The sequence below is a fragment of the Aquarana catesbeiana genome, linkage group LG03, assembly GCF_042186555.1.
Source record: "Aquarana catesbeiana isolate 2022-GZ linkage group LG03, ASM4218655v1, whole genome shotgun sequence".
In the NCBI taxonomy this organism is placed as follows: domain Eukaryota; kingdom Metazoa; phylum Chordata; class Amphibia; order Anura; family Ranidae; genus Aquarana; species Aquarana catesbeiana.
Genome location: NC_133326.1, coordinates 699,136,527 through 699,164,184, shown reverse-complemented (window position 1 = coordinate 699,164,184; position 27,658 = coordinate 699,136,527).

The following is a 27,658-nucleotide window of genomic DNA, read 5'->3' as shown; positions in this document are numbered from 1 at the left end:
AACAAGGGAGAAGTTTGAACATCTTGCCCTTTGGACCTCATCCACACCGTATTCTGGTACACGCTCAATTGACTCACCGCCACCGGCCTGTGAGTCCATCATTTCGGGTAAGAGTACCTGTCATGTACCTGGATCATGAGCCTGACATGTAGAATAGAGCCTCTCTTGCCGCACCGGCTTGTGGGCCCCTGAGGTTGTAACAGCAGCCACAGAAGCTCGGTGACGCAGGAGTGCCTAGGATCAGTCCAGTATCGGTATGGCTGGATGCTTGTGGCTGGAAATGCAGCAGGCAGGCTGGTAACGCTGGGAAGACCAGGACTGTGGTAGACTGGATCGCAGAGGAAACAGGAACTGGTGTGATTCACAGAGGCAGAACTGCAGCAGGCAGGAGGAGTGGATGGGGAGTCAGGCAGGCCGAGTCGGTAACATTCAGGTGGATCAGGCAGAGCAGCAGGCAGAAGGTAAGTCCAAATCCGGGGTCGGGGTATCAAGCAGACAGGGTTAGTAAGAGCAAACCGGGTCAAAGATCAGAAGTCAGCACAGATAACAGGATTCAGAAACACAGGAGCTGCAGACCAAACAGCAAGGAGTCTTTGGTGCACAGACTTTAAATAGCCCCTTTGGCACCAATGTTGGTGACAGGCGCATGTGTGCGCGCAGGCGCATGTGTGTGCGCGCGCACATGCGTGCATGCGTGCCAACGCGCCGTTAATGTGCGCATCTGCTGTGCTATTCCAGCTGCACGGCTGTGCCTTTCCTGACAGTACCCCATCCCCACCTATTCTCAGAAGGTGGAGGCACTACCCTGGGTGTTACTTCAATCACTGATCGAGTGGGAATTTAATACAGAACTTTTATATATGTCTCTACTTATATGTGGTATACTTATATTATTGATCCAAATATCTACCTTGGACCGCAAACTTTTTTTGTAACTGTATTTTTATGACACATCTGAGAATACACCTACATGGTTTCTATCTAATATAGAAGCCTTTTTTTTCCATTTAGAATTACATATAGTGTATACACCCATTATGTGATAATATTGGAATATCCACTACACTTGCTATATATATATCAGTGTATGCGATTTTGTGTGATTATTTACTCGCTTATGTTTGAATTTCACTATATGCACTTTTCCCTTGGTACTAGAAATATTTATATTTCTGTTATACTTAATATTACATCTTTCCACTTATATATAAGTTTATGTGATTATATGCGATTTTCTAATCGCTTACATAGTCGCTTTTGGATTTTCACATTCAATTGTTTTTGTTGTATTTTGTATTTTTTATATACACTCTTGCCATTGAGTGTTATATTATTGTATTTACAGCACAATTTGCCTTCAGATTTCCATTCTGCCCAGGCTTCTGTGACTTATATACATCACTAGCGCTACACATTTATTTTATACACCATTTACAATCAGTCTGATTGTTGTGTTGGCTGCTTATATTTGAGGTTTGGCGCAGTATTTTCACCACTTCACACTGTAATACTCTGGGGGTGATCAGGAATTTTTATTTTTTTTATTTTTTTTTATACTTTGTTTGCTGTTAACGTGAAGATCATTGTCACAGCAAAGTTTTCAACAGTTATAAATGAGTTAACCATTCGCGACAGCTGTGATCACTAGTGTGCTGTGATTGGCCCATGTACCATGTGATAGCTGTGGGCCAATCAGCTGCGATTAATGAATTAATACAGCTTTGTTGACATAGTGAACACATGATCAATGGGCCCAGGAGATCCACAATCCACCAGACACGGCGGTCATGGTGGGGGGTGCCCAGCATGCTCCTAAACCTGGAGCAGGCACCTAACGTCCATGTATGTTACATGGTATACTGTGGCGGGTCAGCAAGTGGTTAAAAGGTTCTATCAAAAGAGGGATTAGGGACTTTGAATGAAACCATGACCGGATGAGGTCATGTGTTTCCATCCCCATACTATTCTAAAAGAAAGGAGCAACAAGAGTGGGACTTTGAATGAAATGCGTGATTGCAAAGAAATAAAATTGGTGAACAATTAGGAAAATGTATTTAGTTCATAAAAAATATAACATGCATATAATAATAATATCAATCACAAATAGAAAGAAATATTGGCAATAATAGCAACAATTATACGTATGAATACAACAATTTTCCATAGTGCACCAATAGATGAAAATGATATATAGCCATACAATATAGTGTATTGCCTACAAAACAAGCCTCCAAATATTAATTTGCATGACACTGGTGAAAGACGCGACATTGGTAGCTCTACGCGTTTCGTGGCTGGATGCCACTCGTCAGGAGCAAGCGCGTGTCTTATCTAGGATGAAAAATAAAGAATGGTCTAGTAAATGCAGACATGAAACAGAGGTGGGGTAATGGGAAGAGCCCCACACAAAGTACATGCTTACGCACTATGGTTTGTGTGATGGTGGCTGAAGGCCGTGCACCGCCGGCCACTCGGAGGCACCACCCCCCAGGAGCTGAGGTGGATGGATCGGCGAGGGCAACCCATAAGGCGCCATCCAGGGCTGGCATGAACCCATGAGGCCTGAAGTGGGGAGTGAAAATAGAAAAATCAAAGTGTGACGATGCCAGAGAAGTGAACAAATGATAGGTGAACAAAGTGAGAGTGAGGGTGACAGAGAAGAAGGAAAAAATAGAGCCATGTTGAGAATAAAAAGGAATTTGGACTGAAATACCTGAAGCAAGTGCTGGGGAGAGAAGTTAAAAGGTTCTTGTCAAATGTCATTGTGTGTTTATTTACTATTGTCATTTTCTTTTTGCAAATTAATATTTTATATACTACTTTATCATCAGAATAATGGAGGGAGGAGAGAAGGCCAAAAAGCACCACATCTAATTAATTAATCAACAATTCAAGCAGTAAATAGTGAGACTTTTAGGATTTCATTAGGAAAACATTGTTTTTACAATAAAATCAAGTTTTATTATATAAAAACAATACAAAATAAGGATGCTGGTTTATATAGTGAAAATTAGTCACTGAAAAAGTTGTACACGTGTTTGTATATGGATTCAAGTGCCTTCAACATGTTTAATGAGTGCTACTGTGAATGGTGGTTTCAGCATCGTTGCTTCATCAGCACCCCAATACAGCCAATGGGGGAGGAGCAGAATGTGGACTGCAGGAGGAGATAGGGAAGTATACGAATAATGTAAAAATATTCCAAAAGCATATTTTTTTAGAAAATATCAGCATCAAAATACCCTCATTGACAGGATTAAGGGTGCTTGATGGGGGTTTCTCTCCCTTGGAGGCCCAGGGTGGTGCTGGAGGTGCCCACGAGTTTAGCAGATGGGTTATGTGTTACTTAAAGTGATTGGTAAGCCACTCTTACCTGTATACACCATCAGCACTGCCTCCTATTGTAGTATCCCTCTCTGTGTGCAATTTATAAAAATAAATGCTGCAAATACCTAAATTCACTGCCGAGTTTGCGATCACAAGACTGGCCAGCTTTCTCCTTTGCTCCTCTGAGAGATGCAGTGGGCTTTAATTGCACACAACAATTATAATACAAATGTTGAAAAAAACTGTGTATAGATATTCTCATTTAATAATGTTCTTTACTGTGTAGTGTTCTTTGGAATATTGTGGTTTCCTGGTGAAGCAACGAGTGAAACATGATGAAACCACCACTCAGAGTAACACTCACTAAACCTGTTGAAGGCAACTTGAACCTGTATACAAACAATTGTACTATTTTTAGTGATTTTTTTTTCTGTTTTAAACCAGCATCCTTATTTTGTATTATTTTTGTATAATAAAAATTTAATTTTTATTATAAAAGATATGTTTTCTTGTTAAAGAATGCAGATTATTCTTATGATATTCTGTAAACTTAGATTGGTGAGAAAATAGCTCTTGGTTCATTACCTGCTAAGTAAGCAACCACAAACAAGCATGCAGCAAGTGGAGTCAAAATAAAATAAAACTCTCTGGCCAGCATGCTTGTTTCAAGACAGGAATTATTAAACGCACTGGAACCTCAGGATAGCCAGTGAAACTCAATTTCTCAATTTCACTCATAGCACTGCTTAGGTAAAATGTACTAAAGGAGTGGAACTTTTTTGCATAATAAATTGTGAATATTCATTTCAATTATCCCGTCAGGTGCAGATGAAACAGGTAAACAGGAATCTGCTTTTTATGTGATTGGATAATTGAAGTGAATATGCAAATTCTCAACGCCTTTAGTGAATCATCCTAAGGTATTAACATGATTGAAAAACGAATCATGAACTAAGTATGTTGGGGTGTCATTCAAAATGAATAGTATTGTAATGCCCCCACCAATGCCAATCATGTGTTAACAGCTTAAACCTTTTTGCAACTGAGAGATTAAACTACTTTCCAATAATCTCATTTGCAACACTTGAAATTTGATAATGTTCAAAAATCAGTTAAATCTCTATAAATAAGATGGAAATGCCCATACAGCCCTAAACTTATTACAACAAACTGTGGGGGGTGATTTACTATAACGCCAGGAAGTACTGGGCACTATTACATGTAATAGCGCCCATTTCAGGCAATTAAGAGTTCAACTAGGTGAAAAAATTTCGCTATTAGCGGTGAACATGCCTTAGTAAATTCAGAATCAGCGCTAATCAGCGATATGCAAGTGCCAATTTCTACCAAGTTATTATATAGCACTGCACTGCAACCATGATCCATGTATGTGAAGAAAACATTTTTATGTGAGATGTGCTCTACCTCGTGTAACCATTGATTGTATATTGCAATTAGTATTCCTATTTTTTTTTTCTTTTGCTAACAAATGCATTTATGAATGAATATTACAGATTAATGTTGGCTATTCTGTAAAGCTACATGTATTGCACCTTTACACTTACATATTTATCATATGATATTTTTTTAATGTTTTTTTTATTTAGGTGACTATAAAGCAGTAATTATTTATGTTCATTCTTTAATCATACTACACTATTATGCAGACCTCAGAGTACTTAGCACAATGGCTTGGGGGTCTGCTCAGATGTCACCTAAGCACGTTATGGGATCAAATCCCAGCCAACCTACCACCCACCAGCTGTGTTTATTTTTCAAGTGCAGAAGCAAATTAAAATAAACCAACAAAAAATGTAAACTGCCCATTAACTAGTGTGTGATGTTTGGAATTCCACACCATAATATTATTGAATATTTACATACCATTGCATGCATTTGAAGAGGTAAAATAATAGAATTCACCTCCGTAACATCTCTAAAATTCGCCCTTTTTTAACAAATGAAACCACCAAGCTCCTCATTCACTCCCTTGTTATCTCTCGCCTTGACTATTGCAACTCCCTTCTCATTGGCCTACCGCTCCATAGGCTATCCCCTCTTCAGTCTATCATGAATGCTGCTGCCAGACTTATCCACCTTACCAACCGCTCAGTGTCTGCCAACCCTCTACTTCAATCACTACATTGGCTCCCAATCACCCAGCGAATTAAATTCAAATTTCTAACCACAACATACAAAGCCATTCACAACTCTGCCCCGAGCTACATCACCAATCTTGTCTCCAAATATCACCCAAATTGACCTCTCCGCTCTTCTCAAGACCTCCTGCTTTCAAGCTCTCTCATCTCCTCCTCCCATGCTCGTCTCCAGGATTTCTCCAGAGCCTCTCCCATCCTCTGGAACTCGCTACCTCCATCTATCCGGCTATCCCCTACTCTTGCTACCTTCAGGCAATCCCTGAAAACTCATCTCTTCAGGAAAGCCTATCACGTCTCCAACTAATCTCCTACCACTTCCACCAGCTCATTCCCCACAGTTACAACCTTTTGTACCACCTGCCCCACCCTATTAGATTGTAAGCTCTTCTGAGCAGGGCCCTCTTAATCCTATTGTATTGTATTATAACTGTATTGTCTCCCTTTTATATTGTAAAGCGCTGCGTGAACTGTTGGCGCTATATAAATCCTGAATAATAATAATAATAATAATAGAATCAACCAAACAAAAGTGCAGTGACTATTTGGCCTATTTTCAGCATATGCTGCTGTCGTTAATTGGCATTCGCCATTTTTCAGCAATGCAATCTTTTAGTATCCCTCTGTAGGAATTGAACCCATGAGTCCTTCAAGGCCTGAGTTTTTCAAGGTAAAAATCACTGACCACTAGCCTATTGGGCTGAGCACAGCCATATATAGAATATACATTTACTAGTGTTTGATGTTTTTATTCTATACAATAATGTTTAGCAATTGAGCCATTAATATTAGAGAAACAACCATGCTCACGTTGATGTGGCATTGGCTATTGTGATTTTTCTTTTTTAAATGGCATGGGGTCCCCCCCAGTCCATGCCAGGCCCTTCGAGTCTGGTGTGGATATTAAGGGAAACTCAATGCCAAAATGAATTAAAAAATTGGCGTAGGGACCCCACCACCCCAAAATCCATACCAGGCCCTTTGGGTCTGGCATAGATTTTAAGGGGAACCCCATGCCAAAATTAAATTAAGAATTGGCGTGGGGTCCCCCCCAAAATCCATACCAGACTCTTATCTGAGCCTGGAGGTCAGGATGGGGGGACCAGCACCCCTCCTCCTGAACCATACCAGGCCACATTCTCTCAACATGGGGAGGGTACTTTGGGGTGCCCCCAAAGCACCTTGCCCCCATGTTGATGGGGACAAGGGCCTCTTTCTGACAACCCTAATAATTTATGAACTGATTTATAATGTCATTTCTTGGGTTTCCATGTTTTGAAAGCTGATTATTGTCCTTGCCCATGGAAAACATATGACATGATTTGCAATGGTGATGGAACCCTCCTACACATAAATACTACATTTAGACATAATTTGTGGAAGGACATGAGTCAGGAGTTATGTTTAACAACATAGGGAGAACAAACCACTTCTCTACATGAAGTGGCATGCTTAGGATTTGAACCATTGACCACAGGGCTGCTAAGCAGGAGTGCTAACCAGTTAGCCAGTTAACCAGTGTGCTGACACATGGATAAAGGCTGCATTTCTGTGCTGTCCAACAGTCCTAAGTCTCGGAGGTAAAATAAGTTAATCAATGCAGATGTACCGTGGAAGGTCAGAGAGCCATTAAACAATCTGTTTCTGGCATATGACATCTGTTTTGAAGGCTGTGTATGACTGATTGCTGTCAGCATGCTGAACCATCTCAAAATTGGTTGGTTTTTGCTTGGTAAGAGGCTGCAATTAGTGCTGGTGGGGAAATGTTAAGGCTGATTATTGTCCTTGCCCATGGAAAACTTATGACACGATTTGCAATGGTGGTGGAACCCTCCTACACATAAATACTGCATTTCTCTGGACATATAGGTGGTGGAATTACATTAGTCAGGAGTTATTCTTCTTGATTTATTCAGTAATATTTGGTGGTTCTGGGGCTATATAGCGCAAATTTTCACTCTCAAAAACGCATTTTAGCCCAGCGCTAATTTTGGTATTTACTATAGCGTACTGTAAAAAAGGCATGGGAGTTAAAATGAGAGTAGTTTACATGTCAGAGCATGCTCAGTTGTGCTGGCACCTAGTTGTACAGAGACGGAGAATTTATATCTTCTCAGACTTTTAAAGATTTTTCAGTGTATATATCACTTTTTCACACAGTTTAAATGCAGATTATCTTCAAACAATACATCACATATTTCAGTACCATTTAGGGGATCATATCATGCTCTAAACATCATTTCCATGTGCAATACTCCAGGTTCTAGCAGAGTAAAGGTTTGGGCGCTATCTGTTTTCTGGGAGCTATAGTAAATTCGATTTTGGGAGTATTTTTTTTACCAGCGCTATAGTGATTTCAGTTTTAGCGCTTATTAGGGTGATCACTAAAATTTTAGTATTAATTAGCAATAATTAGCTCTAATTAGTGTGCAGCGCTATAGCAAATGACCCCTATTGATTTACAAAGGTCTACAGTTAATGCAAAAAAAAAATGTATTATTAAAATGGTAAAAAGTTCCATTCCAAAAAATACGGTCAGGTCAGTGCTGCAATTAAAACACAAAATAGGTTCTCACTATTTATTATGTTGTACTTTCCCTTAAGAAAAATGTTCGAAATATAGTATAAAAATAGTATAGCAGATGGTATATCTTGATGGACATTGTCTTTATTTTGTTTCAAAACTGAACAATTAACAAACAATGGCTGGTTACCATTTAATAAATAATTTCCTCACCTCAAAGGCATTCGCTTCTGTTTGATGTATAGGATTTGTTCAAAGGGAATCCGGAACCTTTATTTTATAATGTATCACTTTAGCTTGGGAACAATTTTCATCCTTCTCAGAGCATTAATTATCTTCATTAAGAAACAAGGTAATTACAAACCAGTTTCTTATGGATTAATTTAATGAAGCAATAAGGAATATAACCAGGGGCGGACTGACAACTCATGGGGCCTCTGGGCAATAGGAGATTATGGGGCCCCCGGGCAATAGGAGAAGATTATGGGGCCTCCGGGCAATAGGAGATTATGGGGCCCCCAGGCAATAGGAGATTATGGGGCCCCCAGGCAATAGATTATGGGGCCACACAGTATACACACACACATACAGTATACACACACAGAATACACATACACACTGAAAAGGTACTGGAGAGGCGGGGCAGCTATAATCTTGGGATTTTTAAAAAAACACAGATTTTTACATACTGTCCCTGGTTTTATTGAGGCTGGCAACCCTGATTGGGCCCCTTAGTGGCATGGGGCCCTCGGGCAGTGCCCAAGTGCCAGAATGGTCAGTCCGCCCCTGAATATAACATTACTCTTGACATTTTCATTCTGCTAGTTTGAGATCATGCCTCCATGTTCTTGATATCAGCTTTTCCAACTTCAATGTATTCAAAGGTTTTAATCATGTTCCCCCTTTCAATACATACACTATTCTTCATGTTTTATCCCTTTCCTTGTCAAAAGAAGTTTATTGAGTATACAATGTTATAAAGATACATAAAGTAAGTTTACAAGGATCTATAAAGTAAGCTCATTGTTTTACAGTAGGGTTTATATAGGTAAATATCATGAAATTTCAAATATTAAACATTGGGTTCACGTAAACCTAAATTAAAGATATATATCATTTCCTTAGTTACTTTTGTAGGTATTTAAATGATTTATACCTACTATACATATTGTTTACAAGTAGAGTGTATATAGGTCAAATAAATTCTGATAATGAGCTTTAATCATAAGGTGGAGAAAAGGAAAGAGAAAGAAGAAAAAGGGTTGAAAGGTAGAGGTATGGTCCACAAGGTTGTCCCGCTCGTCAGTTTATTATTCTTTTTAGTTCTCTTTGAAGCCTTAGAATGGGTGTCTCTGTAAGTCATTTAATCTGTTACCATGGCAACAGGACAGAGTCATTGAAGTTTGACAGGAACTGTTGTTTTATCCAAGGATGCCAAAGTTTTTCAAATTTTGGAATTTGATTTTGATCGATGGCTACCATCTTAGCATGGGACATTGTATTATTCATTCTGTGAATTGTTTCTGCTAGTATCAATGTAGGAGATTTCCATGCCTTGGCCACTGTTTGTTTTGCAGCCATTATTAGTTGGATCATAAGTTTGAATTGAGAGAGTGTTAACCATTCCGGTTTTAGATTAAGTAAAGTTAAATATGGATCTGGTTGTATTATTTTTTTAAATATTTTAGATGCAATCACGAAGACTTCCTTCCAGAAGGTTTGGATTACTGGGCACGTCCACCATATGTGTAAATATGTGCCTATTTCTGGGCATCCTCGAAAACAAAGAGTTGAGGTATTAGGTGAATATTTTGCCACTCTAGCGGGTACAAGGTACCAGTGAGTTAGGACTTTATAATTTGTCTCCAGTGCTAAGATGTTGGGTGAAGATGACTTAGATGTGAGCCATATGTTAGACCAGTCCGTGTCTTCTAAAGTTCGTCCCAGGTCCTCCTCCCACCTCTGAACGTAAGAGGGTCTATTAAGATTTGCTACTCCATATAATTGATTATAAAGTGATGAAATTGTACCTTTAGCAAATGGATCTTTTGTATAGATTGATTCAAAAATGGATAATTGGGATAATGGTGTATCCCCCTTTAGGAATGGTGTATAGAAATTTTTGATTTGGAGATATCTAAATATCTCAGAGTTTGGTAGATCATATTTTTCTCTAAGCGATGGGAATGAAAGGAATGATTTAGATGCTATGAAGTCATTTAGTGTCTCAATGCCTGATGTTGTCCAAGCTTTAAAAGAATTTGGGTAGATCCATGCCGGATAAAAGGCCGGATTTCTGATAAAAGAAAGGAGAGGATTGTGTGAAGATTGTAACTGATATTTGGTTTTTAGTTTGTCCCAGAGAGATAAGAAGTGTTTAGTTATGGGATTATGAATTTTAAAGCGGTCTTTAGGATCAAGCCATAATAAAATTGATATTAATAGAGGGTCATTTTCTGAAGCCTCTATAAATACCCATAATGGGATTTCCTGTTTTGCATGGTATTTGGACAGACTGGCCAAATGTGCTGCTCTGTAGTAGTTAGTAAAATTAGGGTATCCCAGGCCTCCTTTATTTTTGGGAAGATGTAGTGTGTGTATAGGTATACGTGGTTTAGAAGAGCCCCATATAAACGAAGTTGCTCTTTTTTGTACTATTCTCAAAAAATAGGAAGGAATTGGAATAGGGAGGACTCTGAATAGATAAAGCAATTTGGGTAGAATAGTCATTTTGATTGCATTAATCTTCCCTATCCAGGATAAAGGAAGTTGCGACCATTGTTTTATTAGATTTGTGATCTGTCTTAATACAGGAGGATAATTGGTTGAGAATAAGTCAGAATGAGATGCTGTTAAATGAATTCCAAGATATGGGATTGATTTTTCTGCCCATGTGAATGGGAGTGCAGCCCTAGCCGGGATCAATTCCATGTTTGTGAGTGAAATATTAAGCACTAGGCATTTCTTAGGATTAATCATAAGGCCGGATAGGGCTGCAAATCCATCAAGAGCTGGTATTAAGTTAGGACCAGAGACCTGTGGTGATGATAGAAAAAGTAATATATCGTCTGCAAATATACATAATTTGTGTGTAATACCTCCTACTTCAATGCCAGTTATAGTTTGGTTTGTTCTGATGTATTGGGCCATGGGTTCAAGTATAAGGGCAAATAATAAGGGAGATAATGGGCAACCCTGTCGGGTACCTCTTTCAATATTAAAGGCTTCAGATTTGTATCCAGCATATTTTATATAGGCTTTGGGTTTATTATATAATGCTTTGATCCATGTTAAAAAGTGGGGTCCAAAACCCCATTTTTGTAATGAATATTGCATATATTGCCAGGATACTGTGTCAAATGCCCTCTTAATATCGAGAGATAGAAAACATAAAGGGATTTTCCGTTTTTTAGCAATATGTGCCAATAACACTGCCCTGCGTATATTATCGCCTGCCTGTCTATTTGGCATGAAGCCTACTTGATCTCTATGTATTAATTTTCCTATAATGCTATTGAGGCGTTTTGCTATTATTTTTGCTAATAATTTAATATCGAGGTTTAACAGAGAGATAGGCCGATAATTCACACAGGAAGTATCATCAGAAAGGGGTTTTGGGATCATACAAACAATTGCCATTAGTGTTTCTTGCCGAAAAGAATGTCCATCTAGAAGTTTGTTAAAAGTTTCAGTGAGAATGGGAGAGAGTATTTCTGAGAATGTTTTATAGTATAAAGCCGAGTAGCCGTCTGGGCCTGGTCTTTTGTTAAGTTTTAGGTCTTTTATGGCGTTAGCAACTTCATCTATAGTTATAGGCTCATCCAAACTGCTTTTTTGATTCTGAGATAACTCAGGTAAGGTTATTTTTGAGAAGAAGGATTCGGCTTCTGTAGGATTAAATTCATTATTTGTCTTGTATAAAGTTGCGAGATGTGAGTGAAATTTATGGACTATTTTAACTGGATTACAAGTGTAAACATTTTTTGATAATTTCAAACGTATTGGTTTGAAAGATTTGTTAGTTGAATTTAATGCCCGAGCCAAATATGTACCTGGTTTGTTTGTATTCATGTAGAAATTGTGTTTGGAGCGTTTGAGGGATTTATCAACTGACTCAGTGAGAAATAGATCGTATTCCAATCTAGATTTTTCAAGATGAGATTTTGTACTCTGAGATGGATTATCTTGAAATGATATGTAGGCTGCATTAAAATTGAGTTCTAGTTTTTTTGCTAGATTTTTGCGTTCCCGTTTAAATAGTGCCATTTGTCTTTGTATTGTACCACGCAAGACAGGCTTATGAGCTTCCCACAGTGTTATTGGGGAGATGTCTGTTGTATTATTAATTGATATGTATTCATTTAAAGCTTGTTCAATGGCCATCTGATGTAGTGGGTGTTTGAGCATTATGTCCGGTAAGTACCACGTTGGGTCATGCGCTTTTGGTATGGCTGAGGCTATAGTAGTGTATACTGCATTATGGTCAGACCACGGAATCGGAATTATATCTGATGCAATAATTTCTGGTATCATTCCTATTGTTAGAAAAATATGATCTATTCTGGTGAAGGTTTGATGAGGGTGCGAGAAATAAGTGAATTTCTTTTTCATTGGGTTACTTTCTCTCCATGAATCTACCAGATTGTATTTGGAAAGAAGTTGAGAAAAAGGTAATCTAGAGGTTATTTTGGATGGTGTAAAAGGTGATTTATCTAGAAATGGGAGGAGGAGCTGGTTCGAATCCCCACACATTATCGCTGTTCCTATTTTGTGTGTATTAATCACTTGTAATATATGTGAGAGGAATGGTGTAGGTTGTTTGTTAGGAGCGTAGTAGGAAATCACTGTGATTGCTGTATCCATTATATAACCCATGAGTATCAGGTATCTACCTTCTGGGTCTTTAATTTCTGATGATAAGGTGAATGGTGTGGATCGGTGAAATGCAATTAGAGTTCCCCTTTGCTTGGTACAGGCAGAAGCCATGTAAATTTGTTGATAAAGAGGAGAAATATATTTTGGAGTAGAATCTTTGGTGAAGTGTGTTTCTTGGAGGCATACTATGTGAGCCTTCTTGTTATGGAAAGTACTGAAGGCTTTGGTCCTTTTTTGAGGGACATTTATTCCCTGAACATTCAGGGAAAGTATATTCAGTGGTGCCATGGCAATAGATCAAATAGTTTTGACTTAATTTTTGTTATGCAGAGCTGACTGCGCAGATCAACCTGTGTGGACTGAAGAGATGAATAGATAGAAAAGAAACCAGTGAATTCTGGAGTAAAGAGTAAACAAAAAACATATGAGATTAGATGATACATTGTATAAATTATTTTTTGCAAGTAATCACAATTTACCCGTGAAAGAGAATAAATATCTCTCTCAGGGTAATAAGTGCCTTCGTCACACTCCCACATAATATGGTTGGGAGAATGAGGAGGGCTAATTGGGGGTACACGGATCTTCCGCTTACAGGAGAGAAGTGCTATGTCAAAAGATATCAAAATGATGTTTCATTAATTGGAGTGCAGAATATAGTTTTTGTTGAAATTATTTATTCCAGGGTGGTTGTATATGGTTAGTCTTGCCCTAGGCTAAATAATTCAGTTAGAAAGGTACTGTTAATAACTTTGGTATTGATGAAGATAGTTTGAATTATTTTGGGATTTTAACCCTTTTAGAGTAAACAATTACATATTTTATTCATATGTAACTGTTTAGATATGTTAACTCATAAAATTGAGGTTGTATTGCTTCAGATTAGAATAAACAAAAACATAATTCTAGGAACTAGTTAGGTAATAATATATTTGTTTTAAGAAAAGAAAGAAAAAGCTTCCATTACTTCTGGATTATTGAACATATTTGTCCTAAAAAGTAATAAATCTATTGTTATTACCTGATAATATATAACTGAACAAGAATTTCCTTATTTCACTTATATATTCTAAGGCTATATGAATCAGAAGTAATAAGAAATATAACTGGAATGTAACATGATCCCACACAGTGTGTGACTATCAGAATGCAGTTACATTCAGTTATAAATATAGGTTTTTTATAGAGAACCATCTCTTAGTATAATAAATGAAGAGATATCAGGAATTAGGATGTCAGTCCATTGAATCTTCTTGGTCCATGGATGATGTGGCATAACAGCCTCTTTTGTGAGAATGATGATTCCCATTTTGTTCTGAAATTTTCTGGGTGCTGCCTGAAGGTGAAGATGACGCCATTCTTCTGCGTGTGGGAGTGTTGCTGCTTGTGGGTTCTGTCAGATTTAATTTTAAAAGGGTTTGTTGTAGTTCATCTGCTGATCTGCTTCTGTAAATTGTACCTTGGTAGTTAAATCTGACTGAAAAGGGGAAGCCCCATTGATACATAATGTTGTGGCGTTGCAGTTCCATTAGTTGGGGTTTTATGGATCGTCTTTTAGTAATAGTAAGTTGGGATAGGTCAGCAAAAATTTGATAATTGTGTCCTTGAAAATTAAGTTCCTTTTTTTCTCTTGCAGCAATTAGTATTTGTTCTTTCGTTCTGTAATAATGAAATTTTGTGATTATATCACGTGGGGGTCCATCTTTCTTTTTGGCTGTGAGGGCTCTGTGTACTCTGTCCAGTTCTAAACGTTCAATAGGGATATCTGGCTTTAGTTCTTGTAATAGAGCAGTAATAGTAGATTGCAGGTCTGTCACAGTTTCAGGTATTCCCCTTATGCGCAAGTTTGAACGTCTGGCTCTATTTTCGTAATCTTCGAGCTTAGTTTGAAGTATTAAATTCTCTTTTTTTAATTGTTCCAATTCTGTTATATTTTCTTGGGTTGTAATTTCAATTTCATCCATTTTTATTTCTAAGGCTGCGGTGCGGTTTCCCAGCTCTCTTATTTCTTTGGTTAGGCTTTTTGTTATTTGGTCTGAGGTTTGTTTTAAAGCCTTATGAAGCATCTTTTCAAATTGTAATAATATTACTGGGGATGCTGAGGAGGCTTGTGGAGAAGTTTGTGAGAGGATTTGTTCTGTATCTGACTCAAATGGAGAGTCTTGCTGTGACATTTTCTGTCTGTGAGAGCGCCCTGATGCTGTATCTTGTGAGGTGACTGGAGCTGCTTCAGCTGCAGTGAGTGCCTGTGAGCTCTTTGTGAGGTGATTTTTATTTCTGCCACGGTTTCCTCCCAGTACCATATTTTCTGCCCAAACTTTCACAGTTTGTTCCCTGGGGCAAAAAGGTTCAAATGGATACCTTTTGAGCCTGCAGGCTCCGCTTTGTCCTTCTCTTCTCTCCTCAGCGGTGTGGAGCTCTAACAATGCATGTCTGCTCCGCTAGGCTCCGCCTCCTGCCCCTCATGTTTTATCCCTTTAATCTCTTGCGGACTGTGCTATAGTCGAATGACAGCTACAGCATAGTCGCACATTTCAGGGAGGGCGTCTATTGACGTCCTCCCAGAACCCTGCCTCCTCATGCACATCGGGGGTGCTTTGTGATTGCTGTATCCATCAGACACAGCTGATCACAGATCGGGGTAAAGGGCCAATCACAGTGGCCCTTTACCATGTTATCAGCTGTGTCCAATCACAGCTGATCAAAGTGTAAACAGGATTTGAGAGGATTTCTTTCCTCATTCCTTTCCTCACACTGACAGCATGTGAGGAGAAGAGAGCCTGTAAGCAGCATTCCACACAGGGGACATTTCACACAGGGGACATCTACACCATCAGTTTATCAGTGCCCTGATTATCAGTGCAGGCCCATCAGTGCTCATCAGTGCCCATCAGTGCTGTCATTTAGTGCCCATCAGTGATGCCTGTTAGTGCTCATCAGTGATGCCTGTCAGTGACCATCAGTACCACCTATCAATGCCCATCAGTGCTGCCTATCAGTGCCCATCATTGCTGCCTATCAGTGCCTATCAGTGCCCATCATTGCCACCTATAAGTGACAATTAGTGCCACATTTCAGTGGCCATCAGTGTAGCCTCATCAGGGCCTCATCAGTGCAGCCTCATCAGTGCCCATCAGTGCTGCCTATCAGTGCCCATCAGATCAGCCTCATCAATGCTGCCTATCAGTGATCATCAGTGCAGCCTCATCAGTGCCAATCAATGCAGCGTCAGTGCCGCCTATCAGTGCCCATCAGTGCAGCCTCATCAGCGCACAATAGTGAAGGAGAAAAATTACTTATTTAGAAAATGTTATAACAGAAACAGAAAAAAGAAAAAAGTGGTGATAAAATACCACCAAAAGAAAGCTCTATCTGTTTAAAAAAAAATACTAAAAATGTTGTTTTGGTATAGTGTTGTATGACCACCCAATTGTTATTCAAAATGCGACAGCACTGAAAGATGAAAATTGGCGTGGGCAGGAAGGGGTGCAAAATGCCCGGTAGGCAAGTGGTTAAAAAAGTACAGAAAAATAGCTGTTAATTAGGGATGAGAAGATCGGCCAATTTTGATTTGTGGGGAATCAGTCGAACCGTGCTGGAAATTTGGAAACCTGCACTTGGCAGCAAACTTTATTAATGTCTATGGGGACAAATCTTGATACTAAGGGGTTGATTTACTAAAGGCAATTAGACTGTGCACATTGCAAAGTGCAGTTGCACTCTACAAAAGCAGTTGCTCCAGAGCTTAGTAAATGAGCAGAAGCTTTGCTGATTTCCATCATCCAATCATGTACAATCATGTGCAAGCAAAAATGCTGTTTTTTAAATTTCTTTGCACCTGAGTGGGTATTATTTGAAAATTGAAGGTTTACCTCATTTAAGCTCTGGAGCAACTACGTCTATTTGCTTTTAGTAAACCAACCCCTAAGTTTTGGTAATTTTAAAGGGTAACAGGCAAGCTATTGTTAAAAACAAGGCATGGAAAGCTGGACACTGCCATTGGGGACATTTAACAAAGCAGAAAACCATGCAACGGTATTATATGAGCTAGATAGGTGCCACCACTCCAAAGCATCTCACAAAACTCCTCCATCCTATGGCACTGCTAGGTGCCAAAGCCCAGGAGCCCACCTCCACTCCACATTGCATACAAGCAAAAAAGGACGAGACTGCACACCGATTATGTTTCAGCATCCAGTAGACTTCATGAGCAAGCAACAGAAACATCCGACACACACAGGGAAACTCCCACTTGAGGTCACACCGCTAACATGTTTCACCCCTACAGGGCCTATTTATAGGATTCCTGCTGTAGTTCTTGCTGTTTGTCATTAAAGAGGAAGTAAACCCTCTGGAAAAAAAATAAATAAATAAACACCCTGCAACACAAAGGCATAATGAGCTAGTATGCATAGCATACTAGCTCATTATAAATTACTTACCTGAGATCGAAGCCCCCGAAGCGGTCCTCGTTCCCCTCCTCCGTCGCCGCCATATCTCCTGGATTGACTTCGGGTATCGCGGCTCCGGCGCTGTGACTGGCCGGAGCCGCGATAACGTCACTCCAGCGCATGCATGTGGGAGCCGCCACTAACGGCCTGATCGCCCTTAGAAACGGCACGTGCAGTGCCTGCGCGCAGTTTTCTATGGCGCATGCGCCGTGGACATCGGTGCCTGTCTTTTGCAAATAGCTCCTAAATTGTGTAGGTTTAGGAGATATTTCTTGCACCTTACCTGTAGGTAAAAGTGGTCTGTAAGGGTTTACAACCACTTTAAATTTACTAGATGCTTCAACATCATTGGTGTTCAGTCCAGTCCTTTTTTGGCTTGACTACAGAACAGTATGATTTTCAAGGACAGCATCAGTGGCACCACATTCTGGTATCACATATTTTGGATGCGTAATTGATTTTTTACCATTTACTTTTAACTTATCTTTATTACAGCAGCTGCAATCCAATCTGATTATTTAAACATGAAGAAAAGGCTATTTTAGTTTGGGCCCTGAATTCTGATTTTATTTTATCAAGCAGTATGCATTGAATTGAAAGGTGAAAGTAACAGTTATAGGAAAGTTTACTGTAAAAAAATAAATAAAGCTAAAGCCCTGAATGTTGTAAAAATTGACCAATACCACAACAGCTTAGTAGTGTACTTTGTAATACTTCCTTTTTTCAGTACCGCACTACTTTGTCTTACATGTTTATTAAAATGTCAAAACAGAGAGCACAAAAACACTTCAAAGCCACAAGCCCACATTCCCTGAACCCCCTCCCATCCCTGTATCCTCAATTATTACCAAATAATTTAAAATATAAACTTCCATTGTGTGTTTGCAGAAAATTGGCCAGTGTCAGGACAGTACATGAACACTTGAATAGGCAGCATATAGAAAAAGACAAGTCATGTTTTATTTTGAAATAGAAATTAGAGTGTATTACCTGAAAGACAATAGCCACAAATATTGTACAGTGGCTGGATACCAGTGTATTGTAAAGTAGTGATAGTGTAATGGATACCAACTGTCATCTGAAGCTGCAACAAAAAGCTACACTATAGTCATCCCCAAGCCCACTATGTCAAAGTCTTTGTGTCTCAACCCTTCTTATATAATCTAGTGGACATTTGTGGCCTTAGTGGCCCCAGAGTGGTAAATTCCCAGTCACACTTTCTTTTTTTATTAATTTTTATTTTCACATATATTTAAAAAAATTAAATTTTTTGTGTACTTTTTTGGTATTAAAATAAGAAAAACCTGCGCTTAGTGTATTTCCAGAAGTCTTTCCTTGTGAACAGCAGCACTCGTCAATATCCGATATAAAATATCAAAAAATTGTGTAAAATAATGCATTTGGCTGTTTCTTTAAATCATCCACATCGGTGTCAAATTATCCAAATCATCATATGTAAATAACTCAAAAATAAATACGACATAGAATATATGTAAAAAAAAAAAATGTTCAATCTAATTGTGACAAATAATAAATAAATGAATAAATAGTTGAAAGTCCCCAAACAGTCCAAACTTCAAATATTCCTTCTGTGCAAGTGCTTCAGTGCTTCCACCACCTCATATAGTTAAGCTGCTTACCAGAAGGAAAGACTTTTGAATGATGGAGGTCAACTAGTGCTCCTATCCCAACATATCAAAGTATAGGCAATTACAATCTCAATCTCCAGCTCAGGGACTCCAATTCCACAAACCAAATTAGGCAGGTCAGAGCAGAGAAAAAACTTCATAGTTATTATGTTAAACATCATTGATTAAAACGTGGAAGGGTGGGGGCGTGTCCGGAATGGCGCTGGGAGCAGACGTGTAGTGTCTGAGCTCCCAAGGCCCGGCGCTGTGCCCTACGATTATCGGGTGCAGACCCACACCAAACGGCGCTCCTGTGTTACCCCAGCCTCAGTAGCCAGCCTCAATAGCCTCTCCGGGGCATGCACAGGTGAAAATCCCAGGCAAAATCCAGAAAAAAGGCTGCAGCGCCGGACATCGCGGGCAAGGCCGCAGCCGCGGCCTCGCCTAAAACTCCTGCACGGATGGAGAACCGGGCCGAGGACCCCGAACGGCTGCCTGCTACGGCGGCCGATTTTAAAGCGGTCATGCAGGCTATAACTACCCTAACTGACAAGGTGGATCATATACAGGCCAATGTGGAATTCATCAGAAAGAACTTTGATACTTTCCGTGGAGGAATGACTGAGGTGGAACAAGAGGGTCTCCCAGACCGAAGACACAGTACGTGACCGGGGGGCTGACCTGCATACCCTAAAAAAAAAAAAGTTAAGGCACCTAAGGCCCGGGCTGAAGATGCAGAAAATAGAAGGAATAATTTGCATATCTTGGGCCTTCCTGAAGGGACTGAGGGTGCAAACCCCACCACCTTTGCTGAACGCTTACTATAACAGCTGCTCCCCTCAGCACGTTTTTCTCCATTTTTTACTGTGGAGAGGGCCCACCACATACCCTCCACCAGGGGGCCCCAGGGAGCACCGCCCCGCACCTTCATCTTTAGGCTGCTCCACTTCCGTGACCGCGACCTGGTGATGAAGGAAGCGAGATCACAAGGCGAATTGCGTTTTCAAAAATGCCAAACTCCTGATCTTTCCGGATTATTTGCTGGAAACCCAGAAGCAGCGGAAATCCTATGATGCGGTGAGAGCCAGACTCCGCTCCAAGCATATCAAATACAGCATGCTGTTCCTGGCCAGGCTGCGGGTGGAAGACGGAGAATCTGTCTGGTTTTTTACATCCTGAGGAGGCCTCCACCTGGATCGACGCTCTACCTCGATGATAAGTATTACTGACGGCTACCTGTTTGCATGGGTCACTACCATTCACTGCCTTATAGACCTGCCTTTTTGTGCACTGACCCTTAATCAGTTCATTGCTCCTAAAAGTCCCCGCACTCCAGTACACAACAGATCCCATGGCTCCCAGGGGATGGGAGACGTTATCTTTTAACACCTTTACGGCCTAGTTGGGAGCCCTGTTTGGAGGTTAAACTGTATACCTTTTCATCCTCCCCCCCCCCAAGGCCAAGGCTATTATGTTTGGCAGCCCATGCAATGATACTGTTCAAGTTTGTACCCCCGGTGACTGCTGGGATACTGCACCCACATATTTAATCCGGTCCCAAACAGAGGACTGAATGAGCACCCTCTGATCACTGGATTGTGGATGCCGTTCCACACACGTTCCCCCATTGAAGGCGTGTTTGCCTTTGTTCTAAGTTGGGATCCTAAGCCTCCCCAATGTTGGGGCAGGAGCTGGCGGGGTGGGGGGTTTGGTTGGGACTGTTTTGTTACAATTTTTTTCTTTTATTGTATTTCTACAAGCAATGTTTTCATCTATGACCCGGGATACCTGGGGTTGTATACCCTGTCATGTGGAGTGGTCCTGGGCCCGGTGTGGATGCCCCAGATTAGTTTTATAATACCTGGTGCCTATGGCTGAGTGCAACATAGTATTGTGGAACACCAGGGACCTGAATTCCTCTGTGAAGAGGTCACTGGTCTTCGAATTTCTTAATACATACCACCCACAGATTTGTATTCTGCAAGAGACTCACTTAGTGGGCCAGTAAAACTTTGAGTCTTAAGAGACCCTGACAAAAATCCCTCACATTTAGGCTGATGACCCTGAAGCTGGACCCGGACGGCTGCTATGTTATGTTGCATGCTATGGTGGACAGATTCGAATTGGTGGTGGTGGGACTGTATCTACCCCCCCCCCGGCCTCCATGAGACTACTCAACCAATTTATCTCAAAGATTGCTGCATACGCTACAGATAATGTGGTGATTCTTGGAGATTTCAATATGGTCCTGGACCCTGGGACAGACAGACTATCCACCGGGGCGGGCTAACCCTCGGAGCTGCTCACCTGGGTGGAAGCCTCTAACTTGACTGATGTGTGGAGATGACGCTATCCCCATCAACGAGCCTACACATGCCACTCCGCCACACATAAAACCTTCTCGCGCATAGACCTTGCCTATGCTGGGGGGTCTGTCCTTTCTAAGGTTTGGGACATTTCCATCCTACCCCGCGGCATATCAGACCATGCTCCTCTTGCCTTAAAGTTGAGCGTGTCCACCGCACCGGGGGACAGTTTGTGGCAATTGTCCAGGTTTTGGTTGTCGGACTCAAGGGTCTCTGAGCCATATAGATCCGAGGTGTTGCATTACTGGCAGAACCGTGACTACTCTGTATCTTTGACCACATCCTGGGATGCGTTCAAAGCTTTCTCCAGGGGCAGCCTGCAGTTAAATATCTGTAGGATCCGCAGAGATTTGAGGAAGGACATATTGAAGGCTGAGGAAAGGGTAGCTGCACTTGAGGTGGAATATTCCGCATCAAGGGCTCCCAGGGTATACTCTGATTTTCAGGCAGCACTGAGGGATGTCCTTCTGCTCCGAACTTCTGCCCCTAAAACCAAGTTTCTACATCAATCTCAACGCATATTTGAACATGGGGAAAAAAAGGGTAGTATGCTGGGGTGGCTGGCTAGGGAGAGCTCCTCACCTGTGACCATATCCACTATATGAGACTCTGATGGGACACTGCGGACTGACCCAACTTCCATTAATGCCCGATTTGCATCATTCTATCAAGAGCTGTACAGCTTGCGAATGGTAAACATAGATGAGGAGCTAACAGCATATGTGGAGGAGATAGAGCTGCCTTGCTTGACATCTACCTTCAGAGATGCACTAGATGGCCCTATTATGCTGGAGGAGCTTCAACAGGCGGTGGCCTCTATGCAAAATGGTAAAACGCCGGGTCCGGATGGCATCCCTGCTGAACTTTTTAAAACATATGTGGAAGAGTTGCTCCCCACCTTTAGGCTCATGCTCCAAACAGCCATGGAGGAGGAGTGTCTCCCCCCAACCATGAGGCGATCACTGTGGTCCTTCTCAAGCCTGGTAAAACCCCGGAGCAGTGTTCTTCGTACCGGCCAATATCTCTCCTAAACGTGGATGCCAAATTGTTGGCTAAAGTCTTGGCTGGACGACTGAACACTGTAGTCACCGCGCTGGTGCATGCGGATCAATCCGGATTTATGCCAGGTAGGGGAACTGATATCAACATCGGACGCCTCCTCACACATCTCTCCAGGGTGGTTGGGGATGGCCCTGAGGTGGTGGCCTCCCTAGACGCTGAGGCCTCAGTGGAGTGGCGCTACCTCTGGGCCATCTTACGTAAGTTTGGGTTTGGCCCTCGATTCATTAGATGGGTTCAACTGCTCTATCACAACCCTACAGCCCGTATACACACTAACAACTCACTGTCACCTCCTTTCCCCTTCACCAGGGGCACTAGACAGGGTTGCCCGTTCTCCCCCGGCCTGTTTGCACTAGCCATGGAACCTCTGGCGGCCTGTATTAGATCCACTCCCTCTGTCGAGGGAATTCGGGTGGGGGAGGTCATGGACAAAATATCCTTATACGCAGACGATACCCTCCTATTTCTGATAGACATTTCCTCCCTCCCACCAGCCCTTCACATCGTTGATGTGTTCGGCTCATTCTCGGGCATCAGGGTCAACTGGGGAAAGTCACTCCTCTTCTCGCTGAACGCATCGGGCCAACACCCACCAACAGGTACCCCCTTAAACTGGACATCCAAGTTTAAATATCTGGGGGTGATGATTAGAACTCCTTTGTCCTCATACTTCGAGCTGAACCTCATGCCGCTGCTTAAGACTTTTTCACAGATGGTATACATGCCTAAATTTCTCTACTTCTTCCGCAACTCCCCACTAATACCCCCAGCCTCATTTTTTGCCAAACTAAAAGGGGTATTATATCCTCCTTTGTATGGAATGGAAGGCCCCCACGCTTGGCCATCTCCACCCTGCAGCTCCCCATCACTCAGGGGGGTCTCTCCTTACCCGACTTCCAGGCTTACTTCTGGGCGGCAGTCCTGGTAACAGTCAGGTGGTGGTTCTCTCAACCCAAAGATAACCCAGCGGTAACCCTGGAGGCGGCCATAATGGGGTCATACTCTTCCCTCAGTAACCTGGTGTTCAGGGGACTGAGATCTCATCCCGGTATTACAGACCTGATACGCACAACAATTTCGGTATGGCACAGAGCTAGGACTCGCTTCAGCTCCCACGAGACGTTCTCCCCCCACATTCCCCTATGGGGCAACCCAAATCTCCCGCATATGAACAAAGTACCCAAACCTGTGGAGAAGGGGATAGTGAACCTCAAACATATCGTCTCCGGCGGTAAATTACGATCATTCCCCGACCTCAGGGAGGCGTACCAGTTGCCAGGGTGGATACTGTTCCGCTACTATCAACTTCGCCACGCATATCGGAAGCAGTTCCCACCTTCTCTCACCCTACAATCAGATTCTGTAGAGGGATTACTCATCGCCAAGACAATAGACAAACCCTTATCTTCCCTATACCTCCGACTATCCATAACTCCCACCAAAAAATTTGAAAAATCTTAGACAAATGGAGGGTGGACATTCCTGACCTGACTGAGGAGGACTGGGACGCCTGTATATCCACTTTTGTAACCAATATGATCTCAGCCAGGGATCATTTTATGCAGGTAAAATTCCTCCACAGGGCCTACTTCACCCCAAAAAGACTGACACTTATGAATCCCGGGACCCCGGTGCCCTGTCCCAGATGTGACCTGCAGGCTGCTTCCTTCTCCCACATGGTCTGGTCCTGCCCACGCCTTGATGCTTATTGGCCTGGGATTCTGGATAGCCTTAACTGGATAACCTCCCTGACCCTGGGACCTGACCCCAGTTTGATGCTGCTCAATATCTTCGACACCAATGTTCGGGGTAGACATACCAGATTGTTCTTAAGCTATGCCACCTTCTATGCACGTAAGGAGACATTTCTCCACTGGAAAGATGCTGCACCTCCCACAGTGTCCTCCTGGCGCTCTGTTTTGAATTCTGTCATTCCATTGTATAGAATGACTTATATTAATCGGAACTGCCCCAGCAAATTCGATAAAATATGGTCAGGATGGATAGATGCCTGGGGCTCGGAGATCATAGATGACGATCTGGGCCTTGAAGTTGAGGCTGTACTGCAATAATATATCATTGGTTTGTTTTCTTACCTGCCAATACTCAGGTATAATATGTAGTCTATCCATTCATGTGACATCCCTCCAACCCCACACCCCTCCCTGCCCCCACCTCCCCCTCCCCCCAGGATCCCCTTCTGTAACCATGTTGAAATGTACACCTATTGGACCACTATCCCAATGTAATGTCGGGGTCTCGCTCCCCTCTCTCCTATAGATATCAACAAACTGTTTTCTGTGGTAATCCACACTGTAATGTAAACAATACCGATTGTGTATGTTCATCACTTGTAATCTAAAGATTTGAATAAACATTTTTCTTGTTAAAAAAAAAAAAAAACAGTGTTAAAAACAAGCATACAACAGCCATGCTGCACCACTCTGAAAAGCCGATGGGTGTGATGACATCACTGCTGTGTTTCTCCTCATCAGTGACGTCATCACGCTCGCCAGCTTGTTGGAAAGGCGCGACTTTAAGGGGATGGGACTTTTAACTTTTTCATATATTTATTAATTTATTTACTATTTGTCACAATTATATTGAGCACGTTTTTTCCGTTATAATTATATTTATTTTTGAGTTTTTTATTAATGGGTATTTTTAATGGGTATTTTTTGGTATTGATGCATTAGTTGAGCAAAGCGTCTGCAATTTCATGCATTATTTTTGTCCGCCCAGGCATTTTTTAAAAATATATATTTATTTACTTATAGTCATGGCACTGAAGGCTTGGCTACAGGGGAAAAATATACAGCCATAGGCTGCTTGCCCTTCCACGTTGCAGGGGGAAGATAAGTAGCAGTAAATAGAAAGGGGAAATTCTATGGCAAATGGGAAGGACAGGAAGCAGCAAAAAGTGGAATCCTACGGCCAAGAGGTACCCACCTTTCTTCAAATTGGGACTTCTTCTCCCCCTAAAAAAATAAAAATGTATAAGGAGTGTTTGAAATGCTGCATGCAGAGGAAGTAATTGGTGAGCATAACTGAGGTACTGACTTACTCCTTCGCTTTCATCTACTCTTCCTATTCCTTCAACGCCCTTACCTCCATCTATTCCTCTGCCTAATCTCTTCATTCTCATCCTCCACTACCTCCACCTCCTCCACTATTTCCTCAAATACCATCATACCTCTGCCAACAAGACCAATCCTGATCTCCATCTTCACGTGGAACATTTTTTTGTCTTCTTCACTTCCTTACTGTATATCTTCCTTTCATGCTCATGTGAGAGGCAGTCTAGAGAATCAAATCCACTGTCATAGACTGGACATTGTGTTCCATTTATGACAGGTTGCAGAGGAATCTGAGCATTTGTAGTCTGTTGTATCTGATGAGTTGTTGGGTGGGGACCTTCAGGTTGGGTTGAGCACAAGTTCAAGATGAAACCAACTCAAAGTTCAGGAAAAGAGAGAACTAATGAAGCTGTTCACCACTACAGCAAGCAATGGCCAATAACACACTTTCTGGCCTCTAAACCTAGGTAAGGTGGCTTAGAATGGCCAAAACTGAGGACAGCCTCCTCACTATATAAGACAGTGTTCTAAGACTCTCAGAAGGCATTTGTCAGTTTGTGTTGGAGCAGTTGTTGTCTAGCGATTGCCCCTGTCAGGGAAGCCCCGTGAGACATCTGGTGTGCAGATATGCACATTTGCATGGTATTTCTCACAGAACGGTTAGGAGCTATGCACATGCGAGCAATAGTTCTCAAATGCACAGGCGCATGCACATGATCCCTGTTGGCGCCAGATGGGCGATTTAAAGGATACTCATACCCATGTTCTCTGCTGACTTCAGCTGTTTCCTGCATTCCCTGTGTCCTGCGTGTATCCTGTATGATTCCCTTGTTGCTGACTGGGCTTGCTCTTGACCTGATCTTGGATTCCGCTTTTGACTTGTCGTTAATTCCTGTCCTGGCTCTGTTTCTGACTTAATTTAGTACCTCGCTGCCTGCCTGTTGATGATCCTGGTTATTCCTTTGACCACGCTTCTGTCTCTGATCCTGGTTTCCTGTCCTGCTCAAGTGCCTGTTTGGCTGCCTACTGTACAGCACTGTGCACCGCTGAGTGTTCTTGCCTCAAGCCTGCTGAGAGCCCTGACAAGCTGCACGTTCTGAACCAACAGCATAAGTGGAGTGCCTCTTTAACCTAGGCTAGACTTCTGAACACTACTACGGTTCCTGATCCATTGGTTTGCCAGTCTCCTTGGGACTGCATCTCCTGCTGCAAGTTCTTCCATCAACATCTGCATGCACTCCTGACCCTCTGTATCCTCTGTTCTACCTTCAGTGGGACCCAGGCTTGGGCTGGAGATACAAGAGAGGATGACTTTGTCATTTTAGTCTCCTATGAGGTACATGACAGCCCCCCCCCTGCCCTCTTTATTTGTAAGGATGGCAGGATATTTTATTATGTATTTATTTACTGTGTGTAAGTGCACGCTATTTTCACAAAGCAGCAGTCATCTTGCTCCATCATAAAATACTTTATTGTTTTCAATCAAGGGTGTCACAATCAGCACCTACTTATTTCCATGCCCTCTAATCACTACGGTACCATGGAAAACTTTAATTGGTGCCCACAGGAAAATTTCCTTATCATGGAGGAGAAGCTTGAAGTTTTTTCTTCCTAAAGTCTAAACGTTTTCAGTCAATTCTCCCAGCACAGGAAAAAATTAGATAGTGTGAAGGAAATATACCAACTATCTACTACTGGAAGCAACACTATAGAATCACATTAATAGGTTTACTGTATCTATATTACGTAATATACCTATAAAATGTATAATACTAAGTTCAAATTGCACTTGTTTTAACCGTTTTATTATAAAAGTCGGATTTTAACAGTGGAACAGTACAATTTTTGTCACCTTTAAAATCCTATAACTAAAAGAAACAGTGTTTGTATCTGTTGACCCCAGGGATGTTGGTGCCTACCCACACAATCCTGCCATCAGATATATATATAGGATTTGTCCCTCATTTATTGGTGCATACTGCATGAAGGCATCTTTCTTTTGTCAAATGTATGCTAAAATGAACCCACCACTCCCTGACATACATGTATTAGACCACAGTCCAACCTTCTCCAGATAACTTTATATTAAGCGCTAGTGATGAGCCAAACCTACCTGGGTTCGGCATACATTACTGAAGTTCAGGTGTGGAATCCGAACAGGATTGTGAAGGTTCTTGCCATTTTCTGAGCTA